The 19444-nt window shown below is 44.5% G+C and overlaps 1 protein-coding gene across 1 annotated transcript in view; it reads left to right on the forward strand.

The window, feature by feature from the left end:
* The window catches only part of SerT (Serotonin transporter), a 698017-nt gene that overhangs the window by 295302 nt on the left and 383271 nt on the right, over positions 1-19444 (forward strand). The window lies entirely within an intron of this gene.

A 19444-nucleotide genomic window follows, 5' to 3' on the forward strand; every position in this document is an offset into this window, starting at 1 on the left:
ATTACATGGTATTCACTGCATTATCTATAGTAGCATACTTAAAAACCGTGCGACCACTATCCAACAGACGACATATTCATAGCCTAGAAAGGACCTAAACATAACGCTTCGCACCTCATGTACCACAAAAAACTGCAAGTACATTAGAAGATAAAAAAGCGACAACGACAAGCAACCTATCAAGAGGTCATCATCATCATCATCATCAGCCTGGTTACGCCCACTGCAGGGCAAAGGTCATACAACGGTTCTAACTCTAAGTCATACATGTGCATCAAGTGACCAATTTTTTGAGCACACTGAATTTACACGAGAGAATTGGTTGAGCGCTTTCGTCCAACATGCGTGGTCCAAGACGCGTCCAACTCCAAACCTGTGCTGCCCAATTAGGAAAAATAAATCAAATGACAAGTCTTCTTCATCGGGTGCAATCAAATATTAGATGGAATGCTGATCTTTCCTTACATTTTCTTTAGACTGCTTTGGAGCACACCCTAAAACAATATTGTATCTCTACAACTTATGAAGGAATGCTCTATTGCTTCGGGTAAATCGCTAAGGCGACAATTCAGAGTAAGTACAAAATTGACTTTGATGTGAAACCAATTTTCACAGGTAGCGTTCAACTATGTAATTTATACAAAATGTTTTCGTACGTGAGGATACAGACATCTTTCAGGCTCACTGAAGTTCGTCATGCCCTGACAGGCGCGATAATATGGTACCGCAATCATCAGCAGCAGCGGCAGCATCGTCAGCATCATCATCAGCCTGGTTACGCCCACTGCAGGGCAAAGGCGTCTCCCATACTTCTCCAACTACACCGGTCATGTACCGCAAAGGGGAGGTTAAAAATAATTGGTAAAAAATAATTGGGAGTTTGTTTTCTCGAAACTGTTGGGAGATAGTAAGTAGAAAGCCTAACCAAGAGGAATCGCACAGCAAAATATACTTGAGACCTAAAACCCCACAAATAAGGCCACTTAATCTATTCGTACTAAACTACTAAGTTGGCTGAAGCATTGACTAAAATTACTTGTATTAATAATTGTAGCATTGGGCGTGAGATATAGCTGAACAAGAAGAAATGCCAATCTGTCGCACAAATATATGCAGACCTAGCCCGTCAACACTTACGAGCGTAAAAATATTGGCTGGGGCTTAGCTTAGGTTAAGCCTGGATATCTCGAAGCGGAAAGGTTTGGTGATACTTATGGTATAGCTCATGGTTATGCTTTATGATTCTGAGTCCGGCTATGCTTACGGTTTAAGTTATGATTATGCTTTATGATTTAGCCTATGGTTATGCTTGCGGTTTCACTTATGGGTATGCTTTGGTTAGCTTATGGTTATGCTATACGTGCGCCTTGTGCAGTTATGCAAATTGCTTATCAATGATATATACCATAAGTTATGTAGGATTATTAAACTTCTTTATTCATCACTGTTGAGCACATTGTCCTGCGATTTCTGTACAGCCATAAACACAGCTCTCTGTATCGGAAGTATCACTCGCTTCTCCTTCCATTTTGAATGCGTACGCCTATTCTCTGGCAAGCGGTTATACAGTCGGCCTCTGCGATAAACACGCGCTTGCGGCGAACGTCAAACGATGACGCATAGCGCGCGCCAGCGGCCACCTGCGCCGACCCCGGACACGCTTACGGAGCCAATTTTGACTCCGAACACGCTTACGGAGCCAATTCCGACATACGCCGGCTCGCACTCGCACGAAGAACGGTGTTGACTATCGTAATGACGCTTTTCGCTTCAAAATATTGTCTTGCCTTATGAACTCATAGGTAAACGACCACACAAAAGTGGCGCCTATTGTAAAAAGGCGTTTAATCTGAGTCCGGCCACAATGCAGTATGTGAAATATTTTTGTATGTGCGAACGAAGTAAAAGCCTCCACCCTAGTAAATATTTAAAAGCGATACGGCGTAAAAGTATCCACATGAAGTGAAAGGGCCGGTGCTCGTTCTCGCCAGAAGTGTGCACTATGCTTATTTGTATCAAAAGTAGCACAAAGTGTTTAGGTGGCACGCTTGTCCATTCTTTACCAGCATATTTAGTCGCACGGTAAACCAAGCCAAAGACTGGTGCTTTTTGACCAGTTTATCTGTGCCCTAAAATTAAAGGCGAATATATTACTCTGTGAGAGAACTTTGTCAATGGCCGGTTTGCTTGAGCAAAAAAAGGAAAGAACATCTACGTAAGCCAATACTTTGATTTCATTCCCGAAAACGTTAAAACTATGAACGTCACTGCACTTTATATTTATTATACACAATGGATTGAAATAAAGGACAAATTGAAGTGCCGATTAAGGACAGCCTTGCTTAGCAGAAGAAAGAATAGGAGCCGGCTCGGAAAAATTAACATTACCAATGGTACGGGTAAAATAGTTAGTGTAGCACATGTGAGCATTGTTCTATATGTTTTCACGTATTCTATATGTTTCAAAAGCAAGGTGTGCTCACTATGCCAAATGATGCTGCTAAATTGATCGGAAGCAGGGCAAATCAATCACCGTAGGTGAGCAACACAGAAGAACTGTTCGGTCTAGATGCAGGTAGGTTTGTACGAAATGGCTTTTTAGTCAGGCCGTCCGGTGACGTCCAATAAGTAATGACATTGCATACTCGAGTCGATTAGATATGACTTTTGCATAAATTATGTAGTCTACATTTGTCAGTGTAATGGGTCAATAGCATAACTTTTTGTCGCTATTTTAGAGATCATGATAAGATTTCTTTTCTTTGCAAGCGCATCTTCGTAAAGCATTTAAGACGATCACAGCATTGACGATCCACAGCAAGAAGCCGAAGTGTCACCTCGCGAGAGGAGTCATCAGCCTTTATGAAACATGCCTAAAACTATGGCACTCTCACAGCAACTGAGCTAGGCAGGTACATCTGCTTGCAAGGCACTTGCCCGTACTTTGCAAGCAGGAACATCTGCGCCAGTTCTTGTCTCGCGGCCACTTTGATTTTGTCGCCATTCAGCAGCCAAAGTTAGAGAGCAATCAGATGACCAGCTATGCCCTGGCAGCGTTTCCTCACTGATTACTTTGTTTGCATATCGCACTCTATTGGCAGCAGGTTCGTTGTTTAAAAAAAACTTGTTTATCTTATATATAACGTCAAAAGCTGTGGCCGCTTCATAAATGGCTATATTGAGTTCCACTGCGTTCTATGGCGTGCAATCATTGTTTATGCTTTGAATGGCGAAGCTAACCAAATGAGGTATTTTGAAGCTATGGCTAACCTGCTAGATTGCCATCGCTCTGTTGTTCTCGTGGGAGACATCACTCGTGTTTGGATTGCATCTGGCGGGGCCTATTTATTTAGTAGATGGGATGCTCAACTACTGACATGCATCCCTAATAACACCGGCCTTATTCATACTAACTGGCTTTATTCTAGTAGTTAGTGTACCCACATACAAGGGCGGTCCCATGCTTGTCTGGATCGCACACGCTTTTTTCAGCACTCCTAAACAGGCGCATTTGATGTGAAGTGCAACCTATGTCATTCTCTGATCACTGCATGGGCATTGTCCTGTTTGGTTGTAACGGTCGCCCTAATTTCAAGCCGAAGTATACACTACGAAAACCTAATTTAAGCCATATCAGCGATAAAGCTTCATTTATCGAGTATCCTCATCACTAACATATAGCTTTTCTAACAATTTACACTCATTTGACTCTTGGGAATTGCTTAAACGGAGAATTCCAAACAGCGCAACCGAAATTAACTCTATCAGGTCATTTATAAAAAGTTTAGAGGAAAAGTTGTTGCTGAAAAGTTCTTATAGCCTTGTTGAACTGGGGAGATACTCTGTAAGAGTCAGCCTAGTGGACATGTCCGTTTCGCCTGCTGCTAGCGTGCTGATTGGCTGTGGCGCCTCGCTGTCGGCGGTCTTGCAGCCCAGCCAATCAAAACTTCAACCGCAGACAAAATGAGCAAGACCACTAGGTGGGCTGTTGCAGAATACCTTCCCTGGAGTTAGAAACACCTGGTGCATATCTAAACGAAATCATCCTCGTTAAGAGCCACCTTCAAGAGCACGATGGTGAATGCTATTGAGGCGCTCGTATTCACTCACCCACAACGCATTCCTTGCACCCGGAAGAACTAGGCGCTACTTGGTAGGCGTTGAGATACAACGTTCAAGAGTATCACCGACACATATTCTAATGGCGCGGGTGAACAAACACGACAGAAGTTATAACATAATTTCAAAGGTATTATACAACGCTGCTCAGCTGTACTCACGCGCCAAATGCTGATGCTTTTGATATATTTCTTCTCCGTAGCAAATCTTCTTTAAGGGTGTGATCGTTTAACTATTAATGGACTCTTTGCCCAAAAAGAAATTGAACTTTCCATTGATCAGTTACCGCTTCCTGAGAGATCAGGTGATGATCGAATCTTCGAAGAATATTGTAAAGCCTTTGTGTGTACATTCAGCCCTGTCTTATTTAAAGTTTTGATTGCCAGTTCTAATGAAATTTCTCTATCACGATTATTTGCCGAACTGAAACTTGCGAAATGGCATTTCCAGTTCGAAGTTGCCTCAAAGCTGTTGAGAGTCTTGTCCACATTATTTTACGTGATTTGATCATTACAATGCCTGATAGTTGTCCGCTTTCCGTACATTTCACTAACCTGTTATCTTGTAACATATATAATGCCTGGGGTCACTTCTAAACACCTATTTTGTTAAACTAGCGAGCTGTATCTGCCGCGCTAGCACGGACTGCCGTCAAAAGGCGCTGTGGCCCTCTTGCTTGTGCAGCACCCTAGCTAGCACATATGATGAAGGGAAGCCATGCTAAACATGTCTGTGCGCTTTCCAAACCACGCTATTCCGAAGGCAAGCTTCGCTGAATGCGGCTGAGGAAGAGCATTCCCCTGGTGGATCCGCGGTTGCGCTTTAGGTCGGAAAATTGAATTGAGTGATATGGTGCTCTGTACAACACTGAAATAAAGAGCACGGCACTGATTCATATTAAGTTGCACAAAACAAAAATGTAGGAGCAACAATTAAGCGGAGAAACATGCTTAAGTTGTAGCGCAAGTAAAACGTGCGATTATGATCCCTGAAGGGATTTTATATTTCGGGAACTGCACTTCTGAGCATATGTTCACCATATTTAGCTCGCTTTAGTGCTCCGTTCTAGCAATCACAATGTCTCGTATCACATACTCGTGTGCAATGCCAGCTTTAGGAGACAGTTTAGGAAGAATGTCGCTGGTGCTCTCGAAAGAATGTTTTAATCATTTAACTGTCAAGAAATACTGGAACAAGGATGTTAATTTTGCTTTCTTTTTCCTTTTTATTGTCCAAATACATACCAAATGAAATGTGAAAGGCTTTTTCTGAAAAATAAAAGAGATATAGCGGGACAAAATATTCTTGAGATGCTGGTTATAGGCAAATGTATGGTCTAAAACATGTGTTTGGTACTTGCTTTGACAAGCTAAATGCTTGTTCTTGAGATGCACCTCAATGGAGAAAAAAATAATAGCTTTTTTAAACAAACGAAAAAAGAATCGCATTAGCGATAATATGACGACCACGTCCGCTAAGACGATACTGACGAGGTCTTCGAGTTTTGTCACCAAAACATCTGCTCCTGCCCATGGTCGACATTTTAGTGACTACCGCTGTTGAGCAGGTACATAAATTAAGGTAAATTGAAAGGCACAGAATAATATTTCATTTTGTATAGTGTTTGCACGTATTTTTGTAAGGTCAAAAATACTGTTGAGCTGCCAGCTAAATGAGTAATATGAGCAATGGTCATAGAAGCTGTCCACACAGATGTCAAACGTGTTTTTATAATGAAGGACATGCTGCAGTGTACGGCGGTGCACTTTATATGTCTCTATATATCTTAATTTCAGCGCAAGTGAGCATTTCTATGTGTTGCACATTGGACGCATTTGCACTTACCCATTCCCCCACGTCTCCAGCTTGCGTAGAGAAAAGTCCAAAGTGAATGAATGTTGCCCACACCGCGGTCTATCTGAAAAATGATAACTGTGGTACCACCACGGGAACCAAATAGCAAGAAAAATTGTGAAAGCCTCCTTTACAAGAAAAAAAAATCAGCGTGATTGTCAAAGCCATTCATCAGTTGCCCATCTTAGGCGGGGAAGTCGTCCTTTTGAATCGTAAGGAGGCCGCGTGTGCCACTGTGAGATGTCTAGACTGAGCCGGTGCGTTGCCATGGAGCTGACGGACAGTTCTCGCCGGCTTTTTTATTTGCTTTCTTTTGTATTCGTCTCATGACTTGGTGAGAAGTCGGCTATATTAGATCACAATGGCGCCTCCCTACGCCCACCTCCAGCGGTGTGCGCGTTTTCGCTGTGTGGCAGTACAGTTTTTTCCGAAATGTATTTTCCATCTCTCTCTGTCTTTCGATTTTCCCATTAAGCTATATATTTTTGTAAGTAGTGCCATATGGACATCTATATAGAGCTTCAATACATTTCTATGTCTTATTTTTTGCTCGAACAAGACCGAGCAAGAGCTGTCAACAACCTTGAAATGACACGCAGTACTTAAACTTGTTCAGTTAACGAAGTGGGCTAGAAAGCTGTGGAGGCAAAGTTCTCGAAAAGTGGTGTGCCAGTTGCCTGCGGGCGAGGAAATACCAGCTGGGAATGTCCAGGCCTCCGTTCGAGAACGCCATTGTGGCGCTCGGCAACGACTCATTAGCGCTGTGCGGGGCGACGGTGCCCGGGGCATCGGAATGTTCGCTTTTTTCTCCATGACGCCTCACGATGAACGCATCGTACCGTCTTGACCAGCTTTGGTTGGGCGTACTGCTTCGGTTCACTACTGCTGTGAGAAGCGCTTTATAAATAATGGCCTACACAGCTGAAGTGGCGATCGCTTACGCACTGGAATTAACCACGCGAATAGCAACGGCGCCGAGTCATCCGTAGTCTTCATTCGTTGAGGTTTGATGGCACATTTTTTTCATGTCTGCGTCCGACGACGGACTGATGAATTACTTAAGAGGCACTTAACTCACTAAGGACTCTTTCATGGACACCTGTTTTTCCTGCAATAGTACAGTAGACGTCTTGTGCGTCACAACGTCATGTGAAACCCTTAACGCTATTCAATAGTTGCAAGTAGAGCTTGTCTACTCCTCTCCCTGTTTCCGTTTTTGTTTCCCTCACGACTAGGGCGCTTCGCCTGCAAAGCTTTCATAGTGAGTCATACCAAGCTCCCTTCCCCACTTCCCTATATAGGCCACAGCTCCACTATTTCTATATAATGATCTTTCTCGATCGGGAGCTGCAGCATTTCACGGGTCAAGTGAAATGCTGCTGTTAATTTGAAATCCAGCCTCTGGAGTGCATAAAAGCGAAGCTAGCGATAGCTCCTGGAACAGCACTCTTCAAGATAGTAGAGCGAGATAAAAATTTATCTACGCAAAAGCAGAGAGGTCGGCCTGAGCTATAGCTTACTACTCTACACTGGGAGAAAGGGGGGAGGGAGGAAAGAGGCTGATGAATGAAGATGATGATACGAGAAAGAGGAAGTGCGTGTGTACAAGTCCACAACGCCGTGGCATCTCTAAAGCCGTACGTCCCGCTCAGTGGCTTATAGAGAGGTTATAGCGGCACTTAGCTTGTTCTCAAGCTTTTTGGTCAGTCTCCAAGTCTTTGCCCCATATGTCAGCACTGGTAAAATGCCCCGATTGTACACCTTACTTTTCAATGGTAATGGTAAGCTTCCAGTAAGGAGCAGACAATGTCTGCCATATGCGATCGAACTAATTTTCATTCTTGAAGGAATTTCCTTCTCCTGATCAGGTTTCCCTGCGATTAGTTGACCTAGGTAAACCAACTCCTTCACAGAGGAATAGAACGAAGAATGCTAGACATAACGTTAAGAGACAGAAAGAGAGCGGTCTGGACCAGAGAGAAAACGGGTAAAGCCGATATTCTAATTGTCATTAACAGAAAAAAAATGAAGCTGGGCAGGTCATGTAATTCGCCGGTTAGATAACCGTTGGACCATTAGGGTTACAGAATGGGTACCAAGAGAAATGAAACGCAGTCGAGGGCGGCAGAAGACTAGGTGGAGCGATGAAATTAGGAAATTCCCGTGCGATAATGGGAATCGGCTGGCGCAAGACAGGTGTAATTGGAGATCGCAGGTAAAGGCCTTCACCCTGCAGTGAGCATAAAATATTATTATTATTATTATTATTATTATTATTATTATTATTATTATTATTATTATTATTATTATTATTATTATTATTATTATTATTATTATTATTATTATTATTATTATTATTATTATATAGCGGCCCTTATTATCAGGGCTACGCTTTTTGCATTAGGCCAAGGACCCAAAAAAAGAACTCCTCTGAGAGAGGCATCTTGTGCATGTTCCCAATGGAAGAGACCAGTTGTTATTGTTCTTGCGCATACGCGGGCAAACGCAAGGTATGAGATCAAGTGTTTTTGGCATCTGACAGTATTCAGACTTTGGGCTAGTATCACAGCAATCTATGAGCTGTCTATGACACTAGACGAATGTGACTTAAAGACGAATTCGGCGGACCACTCTTGTTTGGCTTCTTTTGAGCTGAAGCTTCCGGAATTTCCTTTATGTGTCCCATTTATGCACTCGCTTGCGCCATCGATCTGGTTAGGTCCAGTGCCTCAACGTAGAGTTGCGCATTGCGCAACGAATCAGGACGTCTGTTCGTGACAACGCAATGCCTACTTCAGAAGCACTAGTTAAAGCAGTTTTCACTTCAGCGCCCAACTGTTCCTTCCCTATCGCGCCACAGTGTTCAGGTATCCACTGAAAGGTGATATTGGGGCCATTTCTTTCGGCATCGACGAGATGCTCTGTAATATTGTTACGCGAACGAAGGATTATGAACTGGAGACCATTTTCAAAGTATATTTGCAAAGGATAACTGCAGTGCTGGCTAGTTCAGCGGACAGCTCGAGAGCCAGAGAGCGTTCGTCGTTTTCGTCGTCGCGCCCGCGTGCATCGTCCACATGAAACACGCAATATGAATGTATCATTATTCCCGGCTGCTGAAGCACCGTCTCATTGCTTCTACATATCGGTGAAAACAGGAGAGTAGTAGGGTTTGAGGCAAGCGACATGCACAACTTTAGTGAAATTCGGGGCAGATGAGGTACTGGTACAAACTTGGGCGATTTCGTACGTACCTGGTGACTTAGCATGCTGTACTCGATACGGGCTATTCATTATTTACCTTGCTTCGAAGAGCTAGAAGGAAAGAAGCCAACGGCATGGCACGCGACAGCGCGGACACACGGAGAAGACGCAAAGGTAGGAAGACAGTGTCCGTCATGGACTTCATCCGATCTAATTACTGTAAATAATATAAATACAGTTGTGCTTCATCGTAGGCCGTGACCATTTATTCTATAAGCTGGTGCCGAAATCCGCCTGGTAGTACTCGCCGCAACTCTACACGCCTGGAGCGCGCATAGGAGACTTCGAAAGCGAAGACAGTGCGTCGTAAGGACAGCGGCAACCTCCTCCGAAAGCCAGACGGTAAGACCTGACTGGACCATGCGCCGTTACCCTTCGCCGTGATAAGACACCTACTCGTCGTCTATCCGAGAAGGTAAGCGAGGTCACACATTGTTGAAACACAAGATGAACCACCCCAAAGTGCTCTAAGACAAGCGAACAGCGCGACCCCATATGAATACGCGTCTCATCAATGAACCGAAAGGCGTAATTGAAAACGCTGGGAGTGCAAAGATTTTATCTTGGATCGAATGGGTACACGTGAATGATGCGGACTTGGACAAGCTTAACGCTGAGATAGAAGACGCTATCCCTGAGGACGAGTTCGCCACATAATTTGAAACTGTGTTGACTGCGAATGTTTTGAAACTGAATGGTGGGCGAAGTAAAGGTTCGGGAGTGGCTGCTCCGTCAAAATCAGTCTTCTACTACTGCCCCTTCCGCAGCAGCAGGTTCATCACATGCACTCTATTATCGCCTCCCGGGCAAATCAATCAAGCTTCCAATTCGACAGTTGCAGACATTCTACGGACAGCTTTGTCATTTGCCTGCTTTTTGGCAGCAATTCAAGGCGTCTGTGCATAAAAACGAAGAGCTGACGAAAGACGAACAATTTAAATATCTGAAGAATCTTCTTAGCGGTGGAGCAGCCGCTTCACATTCTGGTCTACAAGTGACAGGCGAGTGCTGTGACGGCGACATCGAAATTATAGAGTCGTTTTCGCGATAAGCGTCGCATTGTGCAGGAGCACCTACGCCATCTGCGCACGCCAGAAGAAGTTGCTTCCTCAGAAGATGTATACAATCTTCGAAGTTTATTGGAATATGTACAGTGTCATATCAGAGGCCTGAAAGGTCTAAACGTCAGTCCTGCCAGCTACGCAACTATAATGGCGGACATTCTGTTGAAGCCATTACCAGTAGACACTGTCATTGGCTATTACCGAAAAGAACACAGTTCAAAGTCATCACCGTGTACTATCGACAGTTCAGGCTCTGTAGAGCAGCAAGACTCAATGACAGCGACAGCCGATGAAGAGATGCAAGAACTCTTGACCTATCTTCGCGGGGAAGTTGAAAGCCGAGAAATAAGTGGAGTTTGTGACATTAAAGAAATGCGCTAAACCATCTGCGGAGAGAAAAACCTTGCACTCCACCTTACCAACAGCAACTGTCCTGCAGTCTTGGTTTAATGTTAGAGATAAGGACTGTCTCTTCTGTGGGTCTTCAAAGCACTCAACTTCAGTTTGTGACAGCAGCATCAACCGTGAAGAAAAGTTGAAGAAATTGGCACGGAGAATGGATGTTAGCGATGCACCGCGAGAGGACATCTTGCCAAAGACTGTTATCGAAAAGTTAAGTGATGCAGAGGAAGGCATGTATCCTCAATGTGGGATCCCAAGTCGAAACCTAAGAAGACGGAACAAGAAAGTCCCGTAACCGCGAACAGTCTTCACACCAGTTCCTATTCGTACGTGTATGTTGAGGTTTTCTTGCAGACATTTTGGGCATGGATCATCGGAAAAAAAGCAAAGGGTCTACATTCGTAGAATTGTAGACAGCGGCAGTCAGCGCATGTTCATTTATGAAGACGTATTCAACACACTTGGCTTGAAAGAACTTGTATCTGTTAATTTACAGCTAAATATTTTTGGACAAACAAGCTCGGTTACCATACAATATCGCCTTGTCGAACTAAACCTTCGCATTCAGTATGACAATCAGGAGTACCTGGTACAGTTTATTGAATTACCGGGCGTCTGAAATGATGTTGTTCAAGTACCCCTAGAGCACGGCTTCGTAACCATTGAAAGCGACGGACACCTTCTTGCAGATAAGCTCTTGTTACCTGGGATGACTGCTGTCACTTGTATTAGCCTTTTAATTGGTGCTGCCCAGCTGTGGCAATTCATTTCCGGAGAAATGAAACGGCACCACGGACAGGCAGACTTGGTGGCACTGGGTTCTGCATATGGCTGGATGTTACAAGGACCACTTCCGTTTCACGCCTCTTTGGAAAGAGCACTCAACGCATGCGTATTGCTAGTAAGTGTTTCTACCGACTCTATAGATGACCTTCTTGGCAGGTTATAGGAGTTAGACAGCATAGCGATTGTGCCACTCGACAACACTCCTTATAAGGAACCTAATATGGGACTAGAAAAATTTGAACACGACATCGCCTTCGTCAATGGTCGCTACCAAGTAGCCCTTCCGTGGAAAGAAAGCTGTGAACAACTAGAAGATATCCAATTGCAAGCACGGAAGCGACTGATCTGTCCCGAAAAGAAAACAAAGTACAATGCACAGTTTCGCGTAGAATATGATACCACCATCAGGAACTATATGAAGATGGGTCAAGCCGAGAAAGTACCTAGCGAAATTGATGCGCAACCCTTTAATCTCTACTACATGCTGCATCACGCTGCTGTGCGAAGCTAGTCGACAACGACCCGAGTACGAGTAGTTTTTCACGCATTCGCTCACGATCCTAATCCATCGTCCCTCAATGACCATCTCGACAAAGGACCTACGCTACTAGACGACTTGTATGAACCGTATGGCTCTGACAGCTGGCATGGAGAAAGCCTTTCTCTAGATTAGCGTAAAAATGAAAGGCAGAGATGGGTTGAGATTACTATGGATCAAGCATATACCCTCTAAGAGAAAATCCTATTCTTAAATAGAGGAATGGCACATGACAAGGGTGCATTTTCGAAGAGTAGAAAGCCCATTCCTACTCAACGTCACACTCCAACACCACCTGATTGGAATAAAGGATCAAACAGAACAAATGGCAAAGTTGCTTGCTGCTTCCTTCTACGTTGATGACCTTCTGATAAGAGCCAATAGAGAAGAACTCAAAAAGTATACAGAGAAGCAAATGCTATAATCGAAGACGCTTGACGGCGACTAAGAGAATGGTCATGAAATTTTCAACTGCTGAGAGATTTTACTGCCACAGCTTAAGGAGACCGCCCCATTTGGAGGTGTCGAGATTTGGCGACTCTTGTGAGATTCTCTAAAAGACATGACAGTAGCCACAAAATCAGCGTTATGCTTTTTGGTAAAAGTTCAAAAGCCGTGTAAGAGATATGTTCTGCAAGCAGTGTCAATGATATTTCACCCGCTCAGAATAATTGCACCCTTCAGCATTCAATCCGAGATAATGTTTCAGGAGTTGTGGCAGAGACAGGCAGATTACGACGCAGATTTGCCTTGGGACCTTGCTTTAAAGGGGCAAAATTGGTGCTCAAATCTGCAGCACCTTCTATGTCTATCCCACGTTGGGTTAAGACTGGGCTTGAAATTCGCTCCATGCAGCTTCATATATTTTGTGGTACAAGTCAGCCTGCATATGGAACTTGTGCATATTTTAAGTTCGTTGACCAAGAGAATTGTTCTCATAGTCACCTCATAATGGCGAAGTCACGAGTGGCACCTATGCTGAAAGTGACTGCCAAGATTGACGCTACTTGGCTCGGAGCAAGGTGAGAGAAATTTCCGAAGACTGCCCTTGAGAAGTGCACGTAAGAAACATTCTTTTGAAAGGATTCCAAGGTCACACTGCATTGGATAAAAGGGTTTCCGAAGACGTGGAAGCCATTCGTCGAGAATAGGGTCACTGAAATTGAAGGCTATTCCGACAAGAGCTAATGGCGACATTGTCCTGGAGCTGATAATCCTTCGGATTACCTCCTTACACGTGGAGTTCAGCTGCCGTTTCTAAAGACAAACGCAGTGTGGTGGGAAGGACCACAATGGCTGACAGAAATGGAAGATGCATGGCCCATGTACACCCTTGAGGCAGAATTACATAGTAATGATATAGGCTTAACGGAAGCAAAAGTTGTCGTACAAGTTTTACATGTGAGAATGTTGTTGCCTATTTTGGACCTTGAACGTTAGTCAAGCTCAAAAGAGTATTATGAATAGCAGCGTGCGTGTTTCGTTTCATGAAATGCTGCAAAAATAAATGTGTCAAGGACCAACGACAGCTCACAGGCGAAGACATTAGCGACGCTGAAAATCATTGGATCAAGGTGGCTCAAGAGGATGTTTACGCAGAAGAAATCAATCAGCTTGAAAATAAACTACAGCTGAATTGCAATTCAGATATGAAAATGCTTCATCCTTTTCTCGACAGGGAAGGACTGTTGCGTCTAAGTGGATGACTGCAATTCTCACAGGAACCAGAAGAAGTTAAACATCCAATTGTATTGCCTCCGCTTCATCATCTGACAAAACTTGTCATAACCCTTTCAGCCCTGGAATTTTTATTTTTACCGCAGATTTTTTTCCCTTGCATTTTGTTCAATTTGATGGCCCAAATGACGTGCTCACAAAATATAAAGCTTCTGCGTGAAGTAATTACCGATTTGGCTTCATGTCCTGAAAAAGGGACATCAGGGCTCAGTGGGTGTAGGAATAAAAAAAACATTTACGTTATTTTATGCGGCTATTACAACAAAAACTAAGCATAAAATTGATTATTTCATTATGTGAAAGTCCTTGAAGCAATTCCTGGACTTCTTCAAGCACAGGTGCACTTCGCACTTTTCACAAAAAATTCGAACTTTCCCTGCGCAACCGTCCATTTTACACCACGGTGCCCTAGCGTCGGTGTGAGTTGTCCTTCACACCCCAAGGGTGAGGCTTGCCCTTCACATATTGCGTTATGTCCAAAGGGCCCTTGAAAGGGACTATCTGCTAACCAATGCACAGATGCTCAGATACCTCGAGATCACGGCACATTGCTTGCAAATTCTTGAGCAGAGGTCTCACCTTCCAGAGTCTCTAATAGATGTCCGGCTTGTTCGCATCAACAATGTGAGGATTGTTGCACAGCTTCTCGAAGCGGTTGCGCGAGATCTCGCTTGATGCAATGTTAGCAATTCTCATTGCAGGATTCCAATATAGGCGGAACCTTGGATATTTCAGGACACCCATTATCAGATGGAGAGCCACCAGTCGGCTTATTTCATCTTCATCAGTGCTTACACACGCGCCAAACTGAAAAACAGAATACTGATTTGTTTTCTCAGCAAGCTCAGTAATGACGCTCTTCGGGACATAACGGCTAAAATAGCCAAATGGTGAGGATATGTAACCTTCGATGTGAAGGTCCTCGTACGCTGCCCCTTTGAATATGGTCTCTGGCACCTTGAAAGGCTTTCTCGCCCAGCCGCTTGCGATTGGTTGTGTGCTATCGTCTTCTGAATGAGCTTCTGAACTTATCACTCTCGCGCTCCGCCGTGGTTCCAAGCGCGTCGTCCCCCTCGTCACCGCTGCAGCCATACTCGTCGCACTCGCCTTCCACGTCTGATAATTTACCGTCGTCCAGATCTTCAAAGAGACTATCCGTGCATTCTTGCAAGCGTCGGGAGCGTTGACGTGGCGCGACTAAAATAAGGCCGCCAGTATCGATGCACCAAAAAATATGAAGGAGAATACGGCTAAAGCGAGGAACGCACGACTTACAACCACTAAGGCCTGATGTCGTCGAAAGTGGACATGTACCCAAAGGGCCGCAACAGAAAAAGTATGCAGGTTAGGCCTACAATTTTACGCATGCCGCCTACGCTAACACTAGGAAATAAATATAAAAAATATCAGCCACAAGTACTCGAAACTACAAAAGTTATACATTGTGAAAGTCGATACTTAGCCGAAGACTGCTCAGCCATGGTACGAACAAACTTCGTAGTCGTCATCACGTGAGCGTCCACAAAATGCTCCGCTGCTGATCGCAGTGGCGAAAGGGCTCTCGGAGGAGCACCCCACAAAAGAATTATTGTTTTCAGTTTTGGTTTTACACGTGGGAAACACGTTGTACTTTGTTGGATCAATTGACGACACCAGGGCCGAAAGGGATGAGAGACTGCTATAAGAGTACACGCCACGGTGGTCTGCAACATACCCTTACCGAGCTTAGAAATAAATTTTGGGTATCCCGCGGAAGACAAACTGTAAAGAAACTCATCTGAGGATGCTACGCTTGCATCAAGACACGCTTAAAGCCTAGCAGTACCCATGTTGCACCAGGCATTACCAAGTGAACGAGTACACCAACCTGATCCCTTTCGAGCGGTTGGAAGCGATATTGCTGGACCCCTCTACATGTAATACGGTACGTCGAAGCCATACATTGTGTTATTTACTTGTGCCGTCACAAGAGGAGTACGCCTTGAATTAACCACCGGACTGTGAGAAGAAAGTTCGCAAATTGAACCCGTGCCTTCCGCATGAGAGGCGGAGACGGTTCTGCTGCACTCAAGCGCGATGTTCCTTTAACAGCGGAGCTGTTCTAAGTCTAGTCTTCGCCTTTGATTGTCCGCTGTAACGCAGGGGAGCAGGGCGCAAATCGCACGCTGGGGGAGGGTAGAGGTATGAGCAGGTGTTTCGCAGAGTGTGCTCTGTCGCCCCATAAACTACGCTCGGCGCGAGTTGCAGCGCGACCTCGCACGAGAGCACAAGCTCGCGCGAGAGCACAAGCTCCGACGTCGCACAAATCCCGAGCTTCGCAACCGAGAAGTGCAAGCAATGCATCATCGGAGGGAAGCCGCTATAGTAGCAGCCGCTGTTACTATAGAATCCTAGGAACGGGCTTTTTAGAGCGCACAGCTTGCGCAATAGATCAGAAAAGTGCAGTGTTTGAGCATGTTTTCTTTGAGAGAGATCACATGAAATAGAAAGTGCTACATTTCTGACTCTCTCTTTGAAAATTTCCACTTGAGAAAACAGCTGACGCTGTCGACATTATGATATCGCTTGTAATAATTATTTGATTTTGTTTAAAGCCTTTCCTCTGGTAAAAGTTGTCTGTCAAGTTTTCGCAATTTCCAATTTGAAGAAAACTTACGGAGTTTTAGGGGACCCCATGAAGTGGGGCCTCCAAAACAATGCTCTGTGAAAACTACAGGCTTCATAAGGCAGTTGTGAATGTTAGACCAGACATTTATTGAAATATACGCACGATGAAGTCGAGCATGAGATGCGCCTTCAAAGTGCGTAAACCACAGCCAAGAATACGCGTGCGCTCCCAGGTCATTTAGATTGTGGTCTTCCGTAAATTTCTGAAGCAAAGCAGAACTTGCATCATAATTATTCGTTCGGTATGAGTGACCTCTATAATCACGGACAAAGTAACAGTCTCCCAAAATGCCAAATCACGGTCAGTGTTTATGATGCGAGAAAAAGAGATAAAGGAATACTTCTTGTCATTGACTTTCAAGGAATCATAGGCACAAATCAGCCTTGAATTACGGAAACGAATGTAAAGGTCATAACATATAAAAGGGGTCTTCGATATCAACACGCAGTGTCAATAACTTGGGATTTGCCTGCGTTCTGACTAACGAAATGCATGCAGCAGAGTCACCATCGCTCGGCTTGCGCACACTTCGTAATTTGGTTGAGCAGGCTACAGTGCAACATCGCTAGTAGACAAAATTTCTTGCACTGCACCAACATCATGCTGCCTAAACAAGCGGAGTAAATGGCTATGACGCCTGTTGCGTTGCCCATGTTCCGTAGCCCACGCACTTTGAGTGTCGCTACGCGTAAGGAGAATGCGTTCGGGGCACCTACTGATTCAGAATTGGGAGCAGCCGTTCCCGCCTGGCAAGTCCGCCAGTAAACGGTGTCTCCGGATTGGCTCATGTGATGCTTCGCGCGCTCACCGTTTGCGGTAGTGACGTTCGTGCAACTAAAATATGTCCGGACGGATAGGCCGGCTGCGTGAAGTACTTAGACGTCGGCCGTCCGGTTTTCACCGTCGGTTGAAGTTCGCCGCTTTGACAATTGATATTCGCTCCATGAGGACTTGCCTATAGGGACAACAGTAAACAAAGCTTTAAAAAATGGTTGTAGCCGAAAGTGCAATAAACTGAGATATCTCAGGAGGCCACGACATGTTAGGAGGCCACGACTGGAATTACGTGCAAGTAGGATTTGTTCTACCGAGGAATTTATTAATGGGGCCATGACACCAAATTTTCGAGCTTAGACTATGCGTCTATGTCGAACCTTACGCAACCCACAGCAAACTGGCAACATTTTAGCGCATTTGGTGTGAGTAAATAATTTGCCGGTGAATTTTTAATGCCGCAGTTAAACCAGAAATAGCTCTGGTGAGACTCTGGTGACGACATAAATGCGCACCCCGGAAGCAACTCACGCGGGTAATAGAAGCAGGTATCGAAGGCCCTGCTTTTATGGACACGCGGGAAATTATTGTGCGAGCTCGAAATACCGTGATGGTCACCATGCGTTGCTTCGTTCCTGTATGTGTGTCTCGGCGCATGTCTGCGATTTACTACGTCTGTCTTGTCGCGCAAATGAAGGAATAGCGTCACGATTCAGCGGCGATGCCGTTCCCTCGTGGCTGGGTGCTTGAGTGTGTGGAGAAAGACATCCGACGAAATCTCCAACTACTTCAAAGCAAACGACACAGAGGTGGGCCCTGCAGTTCCTGACGTCACACAGCCTTGCCTTAACGGCGGTTGAGGTTGGTGGGGGATGTTTGGGGGCCATGGGGTGCGCTCAGAGCCCAGTTATTTTGTGTGTACAATCATAATGGGACCTCTGATCTCAGCTACAAATATCACCCCTTCAGTCACGAATTACCTTCGACTGTTGATAAATGTGTGAAATTTACATAATTTTATGCCAAGGGTCTGGACACTCCCTAGAAAGCAAGTCGAAGTGGGATGAGATTAACTCTGCGTATTATAGGCAGACACCGCAATTACATGGTGATTAATTATTCATTTATTGTATAGTCAGTCATGCTACGTTTCTTCATTAAAAATAATAACTCACCCGTTTGAATTACAAGAACAGGTTAATTATTGGTGGAAGCAATGCAACAAGGGAAAAAAATCTTTCGCAATTACTACCAAAACGCCCCACTTAAGATCTCCCGTCAAACAGGCTAGTGCCTTCACCAAAGCGGTCGTCTGAAGCAAGAAAATAGTAGTGAAATGGGTGTGGTTTCGGTAAGCAGAATGTTCAATTTACTCAAGACTTAATTAGTAAGATCTTGATGAGGGCTAGCTGGTTCATACAAGGACGAGGACACAAGGAAACAAATACCACAGACAAGCGCTGACTTTCAGCCAATCATTGTATAATCGTATTTGGCGCCATTTTTCAGACTTCAGTAAATTGCACAATTGAAAAATGGCGCGAAATACGATTATACAATGATTGGCTGAAAGTCAGCGCTTGTCTGTGGTATTTGTTTCCTTGTGTCTTCGTCCTTATCGCGTTGTTTCACCTCAGTTCTAAGTATGAACCAGCTAGCCCTCATCAAGGTCTTACTAATGCAAATTTCTTCTACAATGGGCTCCTTCCTCTCATCACCGGTCTTGCAAGATCCAGCATACGTATGTGTCAACCTCATCGCCATAACTACTTGCCAGTCACGTTTCTTGAGTTACTACCTGAGAAGACGCATCATGCCACCTGAAATCACAGGTCTTTTTGGTCTCGTAGAACCTTCTTGGGGACACACAAAAAGGATGTGCGAATTTACTGAAGTCTGAAAAATGGTGCCAAATACGATTATACAATGCTTGGCTGAAAGTCAGCGCTTGTCTGTGGTATTTGTTTCCTTGTGTCCTCGTCCTTTTCGCGCTGTTTCACCTCAGTTCCAAGACTTAATGTTCGTGGTCTATTCTTTCCAACCACTGCAAAGTAATGGCAAAAGTAAATCGCGTCCACAAACGTGTATGCCGTGACTAAATGGGGTAAACAGAGAACTGGTAAACGAGCGTGTCAGTGCCCTTTCACTAACATAGAAGAACACCACCGTGCATGGTAAACTCCAGAAAATATTATTTCACAATGACTCCATTAGATGCATTCGCGAAAAAATTCCAGC

Source organism: Dermacentor variabilis, chromosome 3 (genome assembly GCF_050947875.1).
Source record: "Dermacentor variabilis isolate Ectoservices chromosome 3, ASM5094787v1, whole genome shotgun sequence".
Classification (NCBI taxonomy): Eukaryota; Metazoa; Arthropoda; class Arachnida; order Ixodida; family Ixodidae; genus Dermacentor; species Dermacentor variabilis.